This window comes from Tenrec ecaudatus, chromosome 16, assembly GCF_050624435.1.
Source record: "Tenrec ecaudatus isolate mTenEca1 chromosome 16, mTenEca1.hap1, whole genome shotgun sequence".
NCBI classification, from domain to species: domain Eukaryota; kingdom Metazoa; phylum Chordata; class Mammalia; order Afrosoricida; family Tenrecidae; genus Tenrec; species Tenrec ecaudatus.
This window is the reverse complement of record NC_134545.1, coordinates 46341881-46355763: the sequence shown is the minus strand read 5'-3', so window position 1 is coordinate 46355763 and position 13883 is coordinate 46341881.

Here is a 13883-nt window from a genome sequence, read left to right as displayed (position 1 = left end):
GACGGCGGCCCTCGCTACGTGAGCTCGAGCACACCAGCGCCCCAACGACTGCGCACGCGCCCAGCCGCGACCCCGCCCATCACCCGGCCCCGCCCCCCGGCCCACGCCCGCACTCCGCGCCCGCGCGGCGAGACCGAGGCCGAGGCCGAGGGGAGGAGGGATGCAGGCTGGCGCGGGTGGGGTCGGCGCGGAACGGGGAGGTAAGGCGCTTGCGCAGGGCGCCGCCGCAGCACGGTTACCGTGGTTACCTCAGCCTTCTCCGCCCCTTGGCTCCGGTTAAAGACTCCCAGTAGGGTGGTGGGTGGTGGGGTTGCGTCGGATTCCTAGCTTAGGGTGGAAGCCCCGGGCGCAGGGATGAAACTTGCTGCCTCGATAAAGAACGACGCACAGCCTGGGACAACCCCAGGGTTTAGTTTACTTTAGTTCTCCCTGCCTCGTAGGCCCGTTATCCGGAGGAATCCGCTCCCTGGCAGGGAATGAGAGTTTTCCCCAAATGGTTCAGCGCCTTGGCTTCATAAGTGTCCAACCTAAACAAGGAAACCACCAGCGGTGCAGTGTCTTCAAAAGGAGAAAAGGAACTTGAACCCGGAAGGAAGGAGAAGAAGAGGAGGAGAAGGGGGGGGGGGGACGAGGGAAGGATGATGAGGAGGAGGAAGGAAGGAAGGAAGGAAGGAAGGAAGGAAGGAAGGAAGGAAGGAAGGAAGGAAGGAAGGAAGGAAGGAAGGAAGGAAGAAAGAAAGAAGTGGAGAGCGACAATAGTCTTGTTACCTCAGTAGTCCCTGCTTTGCTAACCTCCCTCTCACGCCTCCCGGGTCATTTATTTATTTATAAGAACCGTCTGGAAGAAGGTTGTGAAACCACCAGCGGCTCCCCTGAAAAAAGTGGGGCTTTCTACTCTCTTAAAGAGTTATAGTCTCAGAAACTCACAGGGACCGTTCTGCCCCTTCGCGTCCTATGAGTGGCAGTGAGGTGGGTTGGTTGGTTTTTGCTGCAAGAGTGGGAGCCCTACATCCATTTGCAGCTTCTCGCTGGTGACGCGTATAGGAGCCTGTGGCAAAGCAGTTACTGTTGGGCTGATAGCCGTAAGGTCAGCAGTTTGAAACCATCAGCAGCGCTGACAGTCTCAGAAACTCAGGGGCAGTTCGACCCTGTCCTACAGGTTCCCTATGAGTCGACATCAGTCTGATGGGAGTGGGTTGTCTTTTATTACTTTTACCTGGATGGTCTCTGGTGAATCTCCTCGGGCCACAGGGATATATGAATAGCCTCGCTATTAGACAGTATTGTAAACTCGATTATGGCAGATGCCATTAGGTTAAAATGCAATCAATGCCTTATCATTTGATCTCCCTTTGCACCCATTTTAAATTGGTTCTAGTTTTAAATTTCCCTGCGTTTTACTTGATTGAGGATTTTTCTCTGGTGTATTTTGTTATTGTTGTTGGTTGTTTTTGTTTTTTATGTTTTCCAGTGTATGAGATAATAACTGGATTGATGGTTTATTGGCGGTATTGAAAAGGAGGCTCGAGGGAAATGGGGAGCTAACAATGTCAACAAAACTATTTAAAATAGAATAAGAACCACGTTTGTCAAAGGATAATGAACTGGTTCAGGGCTCAGATATCAGTTTAATTCCCAGATACAAGGAAAGCAGTCTTTCAGCTAAAATGAAAAGGACAATAATACATAACTTAGAGGAAGGCGCAGGAACACTAGCGGCAAAACAGTGAGCATGCAAGCCCAAACCCCACCACACCCCGCAGCTGCTCTGTGGAAGAGAGATGTGGCTGTTTGCTTCCCTGGTGATTTGCAAGCCTTGGAAATTCTGTGGGGCAAGTCTACTCTTTCATACAGGGTCTCTATGAGTCAAAGTGGATTCAGCATCACTTGAAATTTGTGGGGGAGCAGTGTTAGAAAATAGATGCATATTAACTTGGGTGAAAGGGAAGACAATATACAATAAAGGAGAGTTCTGTATAGCACGTCTAATGCAAAGAAGACACTGTGGGGTACACAGGTGTTAAAGGAAACAATGTTAAATACAAAGATGAAGATAAAGTAAAATATATTGAAATGTACTAAGATCTAGGGCTAGAAAATCAAAAAGGAAGAGCACAGCATGTCTTTTTTTTAAAGATCATTTTATTGGGGCTCTTACAACTCTTGTTACAATCCATACATCAATTGTATCAGACATATTTGTACATATATTGCCATCTTTTCTAAACATTTATTTTCTATTGAGCCCTTGGGATCAGCTTCTCCTTTTTTTCCCTCTGTTCTTGCCCCCCCCCATGACCCCTTGATAGATTATAGATTGTTATTATTTTCATATCTCACACACTGACCACTGCCTCCTTCCCCTTTGGTTTCTGTTGTTCTTCCCCCTGGAGGGGTGTGTGTGGTTATGAGCCATTCATTGTGATCAGAATCCTCTTCCTCCCCACCTCTCCTCCACTCCTCCCTACTCTTTTGGTATCGCTATTCCCATTCCTATTCCTGGGTGCCGTATGTCATGAGCCTTATTTCTTGCCTATACCTATGTACATGTTCCCGTCTAGTTTAGAGTGGGAAGCAGCACTGGGGTCATGATAGTAGGGGATGAGGAAGCCTCAAGGAACCAGAAGTATATTGCGTGATCCATCGGTGCTCTACTGCACCCTCATTGAATCGTCCCTTCCATGCAATCCCTCTGTGGAGGGATGTTCCATTGTCTAGAGATAGGCTTTTGGTCTCCACTCCAACCCCCTTGTTCTCACCAACGTGTTTTTGTTTGTTTGTTTATTTGTTATGAATCTTCTGATATCCATTAACCACTCCCAATGATACGTAATGATCACACTGCCTAGTGTGCGTCTTCCATGTGGGCTTGTTGCTTCACTGTTGGATGGCTATTATTTAACTTCAAGACTTTAAGACCCTAAATGTTAAATCTTTTAATAACCGGGCACCATCCACTGTCTTCACCAAATTTGCTTATACACCAATTTTACATTCAATGATAGTGTGTGTGTTGGGGTGGGGGGGTATGAGCATCACAAATTGCCATTTTGTTAGAACAAAGTGTTCTTGTATTGAGGGAGGGTATGAACTGAGGCCCAGGGTCCATCTGCAGCCTTCAGTGTATTGCCTTATAAATATATATGCATAGGCCAATACCTCTATTTTATGGAATAATGTATTTACATAAGTACTCACCTCTGTTAATACCTCTAATCTATAGCTTTGCTTCCTAGAGCTTTCCTCTGTTTCCTTTTCTGCCTCCTGCCCCACCATCATGTTCCCCTTCTTCAACCTCATAGTACTTCCTTTCAGCTAGATTGGTGTTGCTGTAATACCCACAGGATCTCTACACCCTCCTAGATGTTGGTTTTAATTCCCTAGTTGTTCCCCTATCTATGGCATTCTCTGCTCACCACACCCTTTCCCCCACCACATTCTCCCCCCAAGACCCACCAGGACCATTGGCCCTATTGCTTTTTCCCTGAGCTTACTTCCCATGCCTGTCTTATATAAGTAGGCAAACCAGCAATGTCCTAGTCCAAACAACAAGAAAAGAACATGTTGAAAAAAGAAAAGAAGAGGGAAAAAAATCATACATAGTTCCAGGTCTGTCCACTGGTCTTTATGACTCTCTCCTCACTGCTTCTGGGGGCTGCTCCTCCTAGCCCGAAGTTCATTTGGGGGGGCTTTTCAGGGGCTTTATGGATTGCCTTTGCTCCAAATGCTAATCTGTTATGCTCCCTTCTTGGTTTGTTCCACTGTGGGGAATGCAGGCCACACTATCTCCCCACCTTGTGTCCCATTATTGTCCTCTGTGGCAGTACGCTCCAGTTAGGGGACAACATGTCTTGAGCTGTTGGCAGTCCCACAGTCCTCTCTGTGCCTCAGCAGCTCCGTGCAGGGACCTCCTCCTCCGGGCTTGGTGTGCCCATATGGAAGCCATACCAACTGTCCCATTCTCTTTTTCCTTCTTGGTTTGCTTCAGTGTGGGCATGGTAAATTGACTCCTTTCCCCCACCTGAAGGTTTACTGTTGTTTTCTGTGGTCCATAGTTCTAGGGTGGGGGCCAGATTGGCTCTGGTTGGGGTTGGCCCTATAGCAGGAAAGAAAAGCACATGGAAATGGGAAAACCAGGGAGGAAGTGAGAAAAATCGTTAGATTGAAGGGTTTGCAACATTTACAAAATAAAATGTGTATCAGTTGTTGAATATGAAAACAAATGTACCCTGTAAGTGTTTACCCAAATCACAATAAAAATTTTAAAAACTATATTTACTGTCTTAGAAACCTTATAGGGCAGTTTACTTTTTCCTGTAGGGTCACAATGAATCTAAATCAACCTGATGGTCCTGAGTGAGACTAGGTTGCTATGAGTCAGGATCAAGTTGATAGCAGTGGGTCTGGCTTGGTTTGGCTACAAGAAGAAAGGCCTGGCTATGTACTTCTGAAAATCAGTCTGTCAAAACTGTAGATCACAACCCATGACTGAGCAACAGCCAACAGCAACGAAATAGGATTATTGTAAGAACGGAATTAGGTCATGTAGGCTAAGCATTTACCACATGCCTCAAATACAGAAAGGTCTCAGTGAATGATACATTGTTTTGAGATACACACCCAAGATTTGATATAAACACCCAACATTGTCTTGATCATAGTTTAACATTGACTTAGCCATTATATTCCTAAAAGAAGATAGCTTCAGTATCAAAGATCAGACAATGAAGAAGATAATTTTCCCTTGTCGGTGACAGAGAGAATAACTTCCCTGAGACTTGTTATTCATTAAAAAGAAAGAAAAAGTTCTCTCTAAAGCTTTCCATATGACCAGAAAGTGTAGCAGTACTTAACATTTGCTTTGCTTGTAGCTGAAAAGTAGGCGTGATTACACAGTATAAGCAGAGAAATCATTTTGAAGGAGGGTGCGTCTAGGCCAAGAGAAAGTGGGTGCGGTGACGGCTGCAGGAGCGGTTCTCAGGTGTGGCTGGAGCTCTTTTCCTGTTTCTTCTTCATTGACACCCCTGGTGCTTTCCAGAGGCTCGAGTCTAAAGAAGTCAAGATGTTCATCTTTAGAGACGTTCAGCAATGTAAAAGTAGTATGTTTTAACTGAAATCTTATCACATTGTTGTTACTTTGGAAAACAAAGTTATTATTCAACAAAAATGCTATTTTGTTAATATGCAATAGGTTTGTGTTGATTATAAATTAATAAATACATACTTTAAGTGTTTTGTTTTAAATCCTAATTCCCAAGGGGCCATAAGGTGGGGGGAGGGGGGGATGGAAATGGATGGAGAGTTGGTAAAAAGAGGAGCTGATACCAAGGATTCAAATAGAATTCAAATGTTTAGAAATTAATGATGGCAACATATGTACAAATATGCTTGATATAATCAATGCATGGATTGTTATAATTGCTATAATAGCCCCAGTAAAATATCTTTTAAAAAGTAATAAAAGAAAGTAAAATAAATAAATTATAATTCCCAATTAAGGGTTTTGGTTTTTTTTATTTGGCCTTCAACAATTTTCAGGAGTATGAAGAAGTCATGAGACCACAAAGTTTGTGAACCACTAATCTAACAAATAGAAGTAGTTTGACACAGAAGCAAAGAGCTCTTCCTGAGAGAACATGTGTGCGTCAACTGAAGCTGTAATTAATATATTTCCTGGCCCCACAGGTGCCTATAAAAATTGACCCATTTATCCTGGGATTAGAATGGATTCAGACCCTGTGGCAGATTGACTGTGAAGCGAGTAAAGGTTTAGCTTCAGGGGCCCTTATTTGCATGAGCCCCTCCAAAGGACTGGCAGGGACCCCAAAAATGTGTTCACACAGCCCTACTAGTTTTTATAAAATTTGTAAAAGTAAGATGTTTCAACTAAAATTTTTTACTTGCTTATTCCTTACAGACATTTCTTCCATCACCTCTCCCCTATCTGGTGGTGTTGAAGCAGCTAGCAGGCATTTTTGAAATCTAACTAAGGATATTGTAGGGAGAAAAGGCCAAAGATCAAGCATGTTCTGTAGAGACCATTTTGGGTTATTTTTAATCATTTTATTGGAGACTCACACAACTCTTATCACAGCCCATACATCTATCCATTGTGTCAAGCACATTTGTACATTTGTTCCCATCTTCATTTTCCAAACATTTTCTTTCTGCCTGAGCCCTTGATATCAGCTCATTTCCCCCCTCTCCCACCCTTCCTCGCTCATGAACCCTTGATAATTTATAAATTTTGTTTTCCATGGCTTACACTGACCGATGTCTCCCTTCACCCACTATTCTGTTGTCCATCCCCCTGGGAGGGGGGTTATATGTAGATCATTGTGATCAGTTCCCCCATTCTCCCCCTCACCTTCCCCTTCCCCTCCTGGTATCACTTGCTACTCTTATTATTGGTCCTGATTCCCTGTGCTTCCAGCTCTTGCCTGTACCAGTGTACATGCTCTGGTCTAGGTGGATTTGTAAGGTAGAATTGGGGTCATGATGGTGGGGGGGAGGAAGCATAAAGAACTAGAGGAAAGTTGTGTGTCTCATCAGTGCTGCACTGCACCCCGACTGGCAATATCAGGACAGTTGTATCAGACTCCGTTTATTCTGGTGTTTTTCCAAAGTGCTATAGTTGATAGAGGAAGATCCAATAGCTGTTCTGTCGGAATAGAAAATGTTTATAAAATTGTTAAACATTTCTCTAAAAACAATACATTACATTTCAGAATAATGGATCTGTTTATAAACAAACAGCATCTGACTTGGATGTCTGGGAGATTTAGAAAGCTTTGCCCATCCAAGCATTTTTCCTCACAAATGAACATGCCAAAAGCTTAAACCAAAAGTCAGTGCAAAAAGTCTCAGTTTTAGTCAGTAAAGCAAGATTCAAAGTTTAGAATCTAGTGTTTATTCAGCCATAGACTTACAATATTTGATAGGAAGAATAACTTTTAAAAATCATTTTATTGGGGGTTTATACAATTCTTATCATAATCCATACATATATCAACTGTGTCGAGCACATTTGTACATTTGTTGCCATCATCATTCTCAAAACATTTGCTTTCTGCTTGAGCCCTTGGTATCAGTTCCTCATTTTCCCTTCCCTCCCCGCCGGTCCCTCCCACGTGAATCCTTGATAATTTACAAATTATTATTTTGTCATATCTCACACTGTCCGACGTCTCCCTTCATCCACTTTTCTGTTGTCTATCCCCCAGGGAGGAGGTTATATGTAGATCCTTGTAATCAGTTCCCCCTTTCTATCCCACCCTCCCAATACCATCACTCTCACCACTGGTCCTGAAGGGATAATCTGTCCTAGATCCCCTGTGTTTCCAGTTCCTATCTGTATAAGTGTACTTCCTCTGGTCTAACCAGATTTGTAAGGTAGAATTGGGATCATGGGTGGAAGCGTTTAAAAACTAGAGGAAAATTATATGTTTCATTGTTGCTGTGCTGCACCCTGACTGGCTTGTCCCTTCCCCGTGGCCCTTCTGTAAGATGTCCAGTTGTCTACAGATGGACTTTGGTCCCCAATCTGCACTCATTCACAGTGATTCACACACATTCACAATGATTTGATTTTTTTTGTTCTTTGATGCCTAATATCTAATCTCTTTGACACCTCGTGATCACACAGACTGGTGTGCTTCTTCCATGTGGATTTTATTGCTTTTCAGCTAGATGGCCGCTTGTTTACCTTCAAGCCTTTAAGACCCCAGACACATATCTTTTGATAGCCAAACACTATTAGCTTTCTTCACCACATTTGATTATGCACCAATTTGTCTTCAACGATCATGTTAGGAAGGTGAGCACCATGGAATGCCAATTTAATAGAACAAAGTGTTCTGGCATTAAGGGAGTACTTGAGTAGAGGCCCAATGTCCATCTGCTACCTTAATACTAAACCTATAAATATATGCACATAGATCTATTTCTCTGTCATCATACATAAATATACTTACATATGTACATGCCTGTATTTAGACCTCTATAAATGCCCCTTTGCCTCCTAGTTCTTTCCTCTGTCTCCTTTTACTTTCCTGTTGTCCCACTATCATGCTCAGCCTTCATTTGGGTTTCAGTAATTTCTCTCGGTTAAATTATCCTTGATCAAGCCCTACCAGGCCTCTTATACCATCCTTGCCACTGATTTGGGATCACTTGTTGTTCCATTGTCCCTGGGTTTGTTAACACCACTTCCTTTCCCTCACCTCCCCCTCTCCCATATCCGCCCCCCCCAAAAGTCCCATTGTTCTCTCCTGCAGATTGTTTATCCAACCTATCTTATCTAGATGGACTTGCAGAGATAAAATGTGCACAAAACAAGACAGAGCAAAACAAAGCAACAAAAGAAAACAAAATAATAACAACAAAACAATGATAGAAAAAAAAGGAAAGCCTGTAAATAGTTCAGGGTCTGTTTTTTGACCATGCCCTGGCCCCAAAGTCTATTTTTGGTGTTCCCTTGCTGTCATGTTGCACCCCACCACCTTATTGTTTTGCCTCGGTGTGATGGGATCAGATCGCGTGGAATTCCCACACTGTGTCTCCAGTGTTGTCCCCTGTAGGGCTATTGGTCAGTGAGGGATGTCGTGTCTCATAGTGGGGCTGGCCATATGGTCTTCTCTGTGCATTGGCTGCTCTGAGTGGGAATATCATCCTCAAGGCTTGGTGGGCCAGGATGTGCTCCACTCTCTCTTCCTCCCCCTTCATTTGCTCCCATATGCTCTGATCAGACATGTCCCTCTCCCTGAGCTGTAGCTTCATTGCTGTCCTCTGAAGTAAATTCTTCTGGGAAGAGAGGTGGCTGTCCATGTTGTTGGGATTGAGGCCGGCCCCTCAGACCTCTCTACTGGTTCCCTACTTTCTGCTAGTATGTCCCATTCACATCTTGGAGCACTAGGTTGAAGTCTGGTCCCTCTTTCCCTGTGGAGTTATAAACAACACCCTCCCCTTCAGTGGGTTAGTGCCCTGGTCCTCTACTACCCATGTCTTTTTTTGTTCCCTCCTCCTTTTTAGTTGGCTACCATATGTATCCCTGGATTTGGTCTGGCCCCTGCCATACTGCCTGGGCCTCACCCCAGGAATATTTGCATACAGTAGCTTTTTCCCTATGCCCCTTTTGTATTTTTTTAAGCTTACCTCAGTGGACTCATGTTGTACTTGTCCTTTAGTGCTTGGATTGCTTCACTTAGCATAATTTCCTCCAGTTCTTCCCATGCAACGATGTGTTTCCTGCATTACTCACTGCTTTTTCGGGATGTGTAGTACTCCATTGTATGTATGTACCATAGCTTTCTTAATGCATTCGTCCCATGATGGAAAGGTTGTTTCCAACTGCTTGCAATTGTGAACTGTGTGGCGATGACCACTGGAGCACAGATGTCTGGCCATGGTTTTTTCTTGCCTCTTCTGGGTATGTGCCCAGTACGGGGATTGCTGGGCAGGTAGCAGCTCAATTTCTATCTGTTTCGGATATCACCAAGTCAATTTCCATAGTGGCTGTACATACCTACAGGTCCAGCAGCAGTGGATGAGGGTTCCTGTCTCACCACAGCCTCTCCCACACTTGTTGCTTTCTGATTTTTTTAATTGGGCTACCTTTGAGGGTTTTAGGTGGTATCTCATTGTTTTTTTAATTTGCATTTCTCTTATGGCGTATGATCAGGAACAGTTTCTCCTATGTTTATTGACCATTTGGATTTCGGCCCTTGTGAAACTTCTGTTCAGGTCCTTTGCCCAGCTCCTCAGTGTGCAATTAGTTCTTCTTTTTGGAAGCTAGCAGAGTATTGTAGATTTTAGTAGTAAGGCCTTTGTCTGATGTGTCATTGCTAAAGATGTTTTCCCAGTCGGTGGGCTCTCTTATTACTCTCTTGGTGAATTTTTTTGATGTATACAGGCATTTTATGGAAGAATAACTTTTAGTTCCGACAGAACACTATAGAATGAGTGAACCCTTGAGCAATATAGTAAGGGATCCCTGAGTGAATTGCTTTAATTCTTACATTGAAATGTTTTCATCCACAAAATGGGCATAATAATTTTTGCTCTCTTGACATCACTAGCAAAACACATGCACAGACACTTCAGCAAGAAGATATGCAGGTTAAAAAAAATTAAGATATCCAGGCAGCTAAAACATATACAAGGATAAACACTTCTAATCATTAGGCATTAGAAAGATGCAAATCAAAACAGCAAGTTATCATCTCACACTAGAATTAGTAGTAAAGTTTAAAAACAGCAAACAACAAACACTGACAGTAATGGTGTGGAGAGACTGGAGCCCTCACAGGCTGCTGATGGAATTATTAAATGGTACAAGCCTGGAAAACAGCAGGCACTTCCTTAAAAAGTTGGAAACAGAAATGCCCTATGATCTAGCCATCCCATTGCTGTTCTTGTCATTAGGTGCCATTACGGTCCAAATCAGAATGAAACATTGCCTGGTCTTGGATTATCCTTACGATCATTGTTATATTTGAACCCATTGTTGCAGCCACTGTGGAAAGGAGTCTTCTTTTTCAATGACATTCTACTTAACAATCATGATGTCTTTTTTTAGGGTCTGGGCTCTCCTGATTACATGTCCAAAGTATGTGAGACGAAGTCTCACTAACCTCTCTCTATTCTCAGGAGTCATCTGGCTGTACTTCTTGCAAGACAGATTTGCTCATTAATCCGACAGTCTGTGGTGCTTCTGATATTCTTCACTAGCGCTTTAATTCAAATGCATTAATTCTTCTTTGATCTTCCTGATTTATTGTCCAACTTTCGCATGCATGAGGTAATTGAAAATGCCATGGCTTCTGTCAGAGGCATCTTAGTCTTCATAGTGAAACACCTTGAAGAGCAGGGAAGTGCAGAGTGGAGACCCAAAGCCCATTTGTCGGCCACTGGACATCCCCTTGCAGAGGGGTCTAGGGGAGGAGACGAGCCAGTCAGGGTGCGATGTAGCACCGATGAAGAATACAACTTTCCTCTAGTTCCTAAATGCTTCCCCTGCCCCCCAACTATCATGATCCGAATTCTACGGTACAGATAGGAAGTGGAAACACAGGGAACCCAGGGCAGATAATACCTTCAGGACCAGTGGTGTGAGTGGCAATACTGGTGGGTAGAGGGAAAGTGGGTGGGAAAGAGGGAACCGATTATAAGAATCTACATGTGACCTCCTCCTTGGGGGATGGACAACAGAAAAGGGGGTGAAGGGAGATGTCAGTTAGGGCAAGATATGACAAAATAATAATCTATAAATTATCAAGGGCTCATGAGGGAGTGGGGAGCAGGGAGGGAGGGGAAAAATGAGAACCTGATGCCAACGGCTTAAGTGGAGAGCAAATGTTTTGAGAATGAAGAGGGCAATGATTGTACAGATGTGCTTTACACAATTGATGTATGTATGGATTGTGATAAGAGTTGTAGGAGTTCCCAATAAAACTATTTCAATAAAGAGAGAAAAGAAACACCTTCAAGAGACCTCGCGTTGCAGATTTACCCAATACAATGTGATATTTGATTTCTTTCTTTCGTTCCTTTAAATCATTTTATTGGGGGCTCGTACAACTCATCACAATCCATACATACTTCCATTGTGTCAAGCACATTTGTACATTTGTTGCCATCATCATTCTCAAAATATTTGCTTTCTGCTTGAGCCCTTGGTATCAGGTCCTCATTTTTCCCCTCCCTCCCCGCTCCCCACCTCCTTCATGAACCCTTGATAATTTATAAATTATTATTTTGTCATATCTTACACTGTCTGATGACTCCCTTCACCCATTTTTATTTTGTCCATTCCCCAGGGAGGAGGTTATATGTAGATCCTTGTAATCGGTTCCCCCTTTCCAACCTACCTTCCCTCCACGCTCCCAGATGACATTTGATTTCTTGACTGCTGCTTCCACGAGCACTGATTGTGGAGGAAAACCTCAGCAACTTCAATCTTTACTCCATTTTTCACGGTGTTTCCTATTTGTCCAGTTGTGAAGCTTTTACTTTCGTTACCTTGAGCTGTAGTCCATAGCGAAAGATTGCAGTCCTTGGTCTTCCTCAGCAAGAGCTTCAACTGTGCCTCAATTTCAGGAAACAAGGTTGGGTCACCTGTGTATTGCACGTTGTTAATGAGCCTTCCTCAAATCCTGATGCTGAGCTTTTCTTTGTATAGTCTGGCTTCTCTGATGATTTGCTCAGCACCTAGACTGAATAAGCACGGTGAAAAGATATAGCTATGATTGAGCACACCTTTCCAGATTTCAAAATCACACAGCATTTCCTTATTATGTTCTAGGGCCAGTTCCTTTGTCCATGTACAGGTTCTGCATGAGCACAATCAAATAGTCTGGAATGTCCATTCTTCTCAATGTTATCCATAGTTTTTTTTATGACCGACACAGTCAAAAAGCCTCTGAATAGGCAACAAGACACAAATTCATAAAACAATTTATGGTATTCTCTGCTTGCAGTCAAGATCCATTAGCAGTGATCCCTCCTGTCACACCCTCTTCTGTAACAACACCTTGATGTACCCTGAAGCCATTCAATTGTATTGCATTGATTCCTGGAGCCTTTAATTAAAATGATCATTAATGCCTTCAGTGCAGTTTGGACTTCTTCCTTCAGTACCTTTGGTTCTTGATAATATGCCACATCTTTAAATGGTTGAAGTTTGACCCGTTTTTTTGTTTTGATTTGGTTTTGGTTTTGGTACAATGGCTCTGTGTATTCCTGCCATCTTCTTTTGATGTTTTCTGCATTATTCAATATTTTGCCTGCAGAATCCTCCAATATTTCAATTAGAGGCTTGAAATTTTTCTTAAAATCCTTCAATATTGCAATTAGAAGATACTTTAAATTTAAGATATGCTGAGTTTGTTCTTCATTTTTAACTTTCTAGCTCCAGGTGTTTGCACATTTCATTATAAAACCTGGTCTTCTCAAGCTTCCCTTTGAGAATTTGTTTGCTCTTTTACTTCATGATTTCTTCATTTTCCTTAGCTATTCTATGTTCAGAAGCAAATTTCCAAGTCTTTTCTGACATCCATTTGGAACTTTTCTTTCTTCCTTATCTTCTTAAGCAATCGTTTGCTTTCTCCATGTGTGATGTTCTTGACCTCATCCCACAGCTCCTCAGGTGTGCTATAATTATTCATTCATCCCACTTGTAGGTGTATATCCTACAGAAATAAGAGTGGCAATGCTGTGCATGCACACACTACTTACACTACTCACACGAGCAAAAAGATGGAACAAACTAAATCCCCATCTGTGGGTGACTGGATTTTTTAAAATATGGTTTAAACAATGAAGTAATATACAAAGTTAGGAATAACAATAAATCTGTGAACCACTTCATAGCATGAATGAAGATAACACACTGAGTAAAATCACTAAGTCATGAAAGGACAAATATAGTATGAGATATATATTATAGAAACTCAATAAAAGGTTTTCACAAAAAGCAAACATTTTTGATGGCTACTAGGATGGAAGTGAAAAGGAGAGTGTTTAACTAAGTAGAGGGCACACACACATTAACTTGGGTGAAAGAGGAGGCAATATACAATAAAGAGTAGGCCAGAAAAAAATTACTAAGACAAAAAGGAAGATACTAGAAAGAGCACAAAAGTTAGCTGCAACAGAGGCAAATACTGTTACATACACAATTCTGTAATAATAATAACACCATTAGAGTGTTTCCATAGATTGGCAAGTAAGGGATATGGGACTATACCCATGAGTATATATGAGGCTTCAAAAAGTCGGTGGCAACATTTCATTATTTTTAATTCCATTTCCATAAACTTTTTGAAGCCCCCTTATATATGAGAGGAAGTAAAAAAAATATTTCTATACCCTGAGATCAGAAGCAT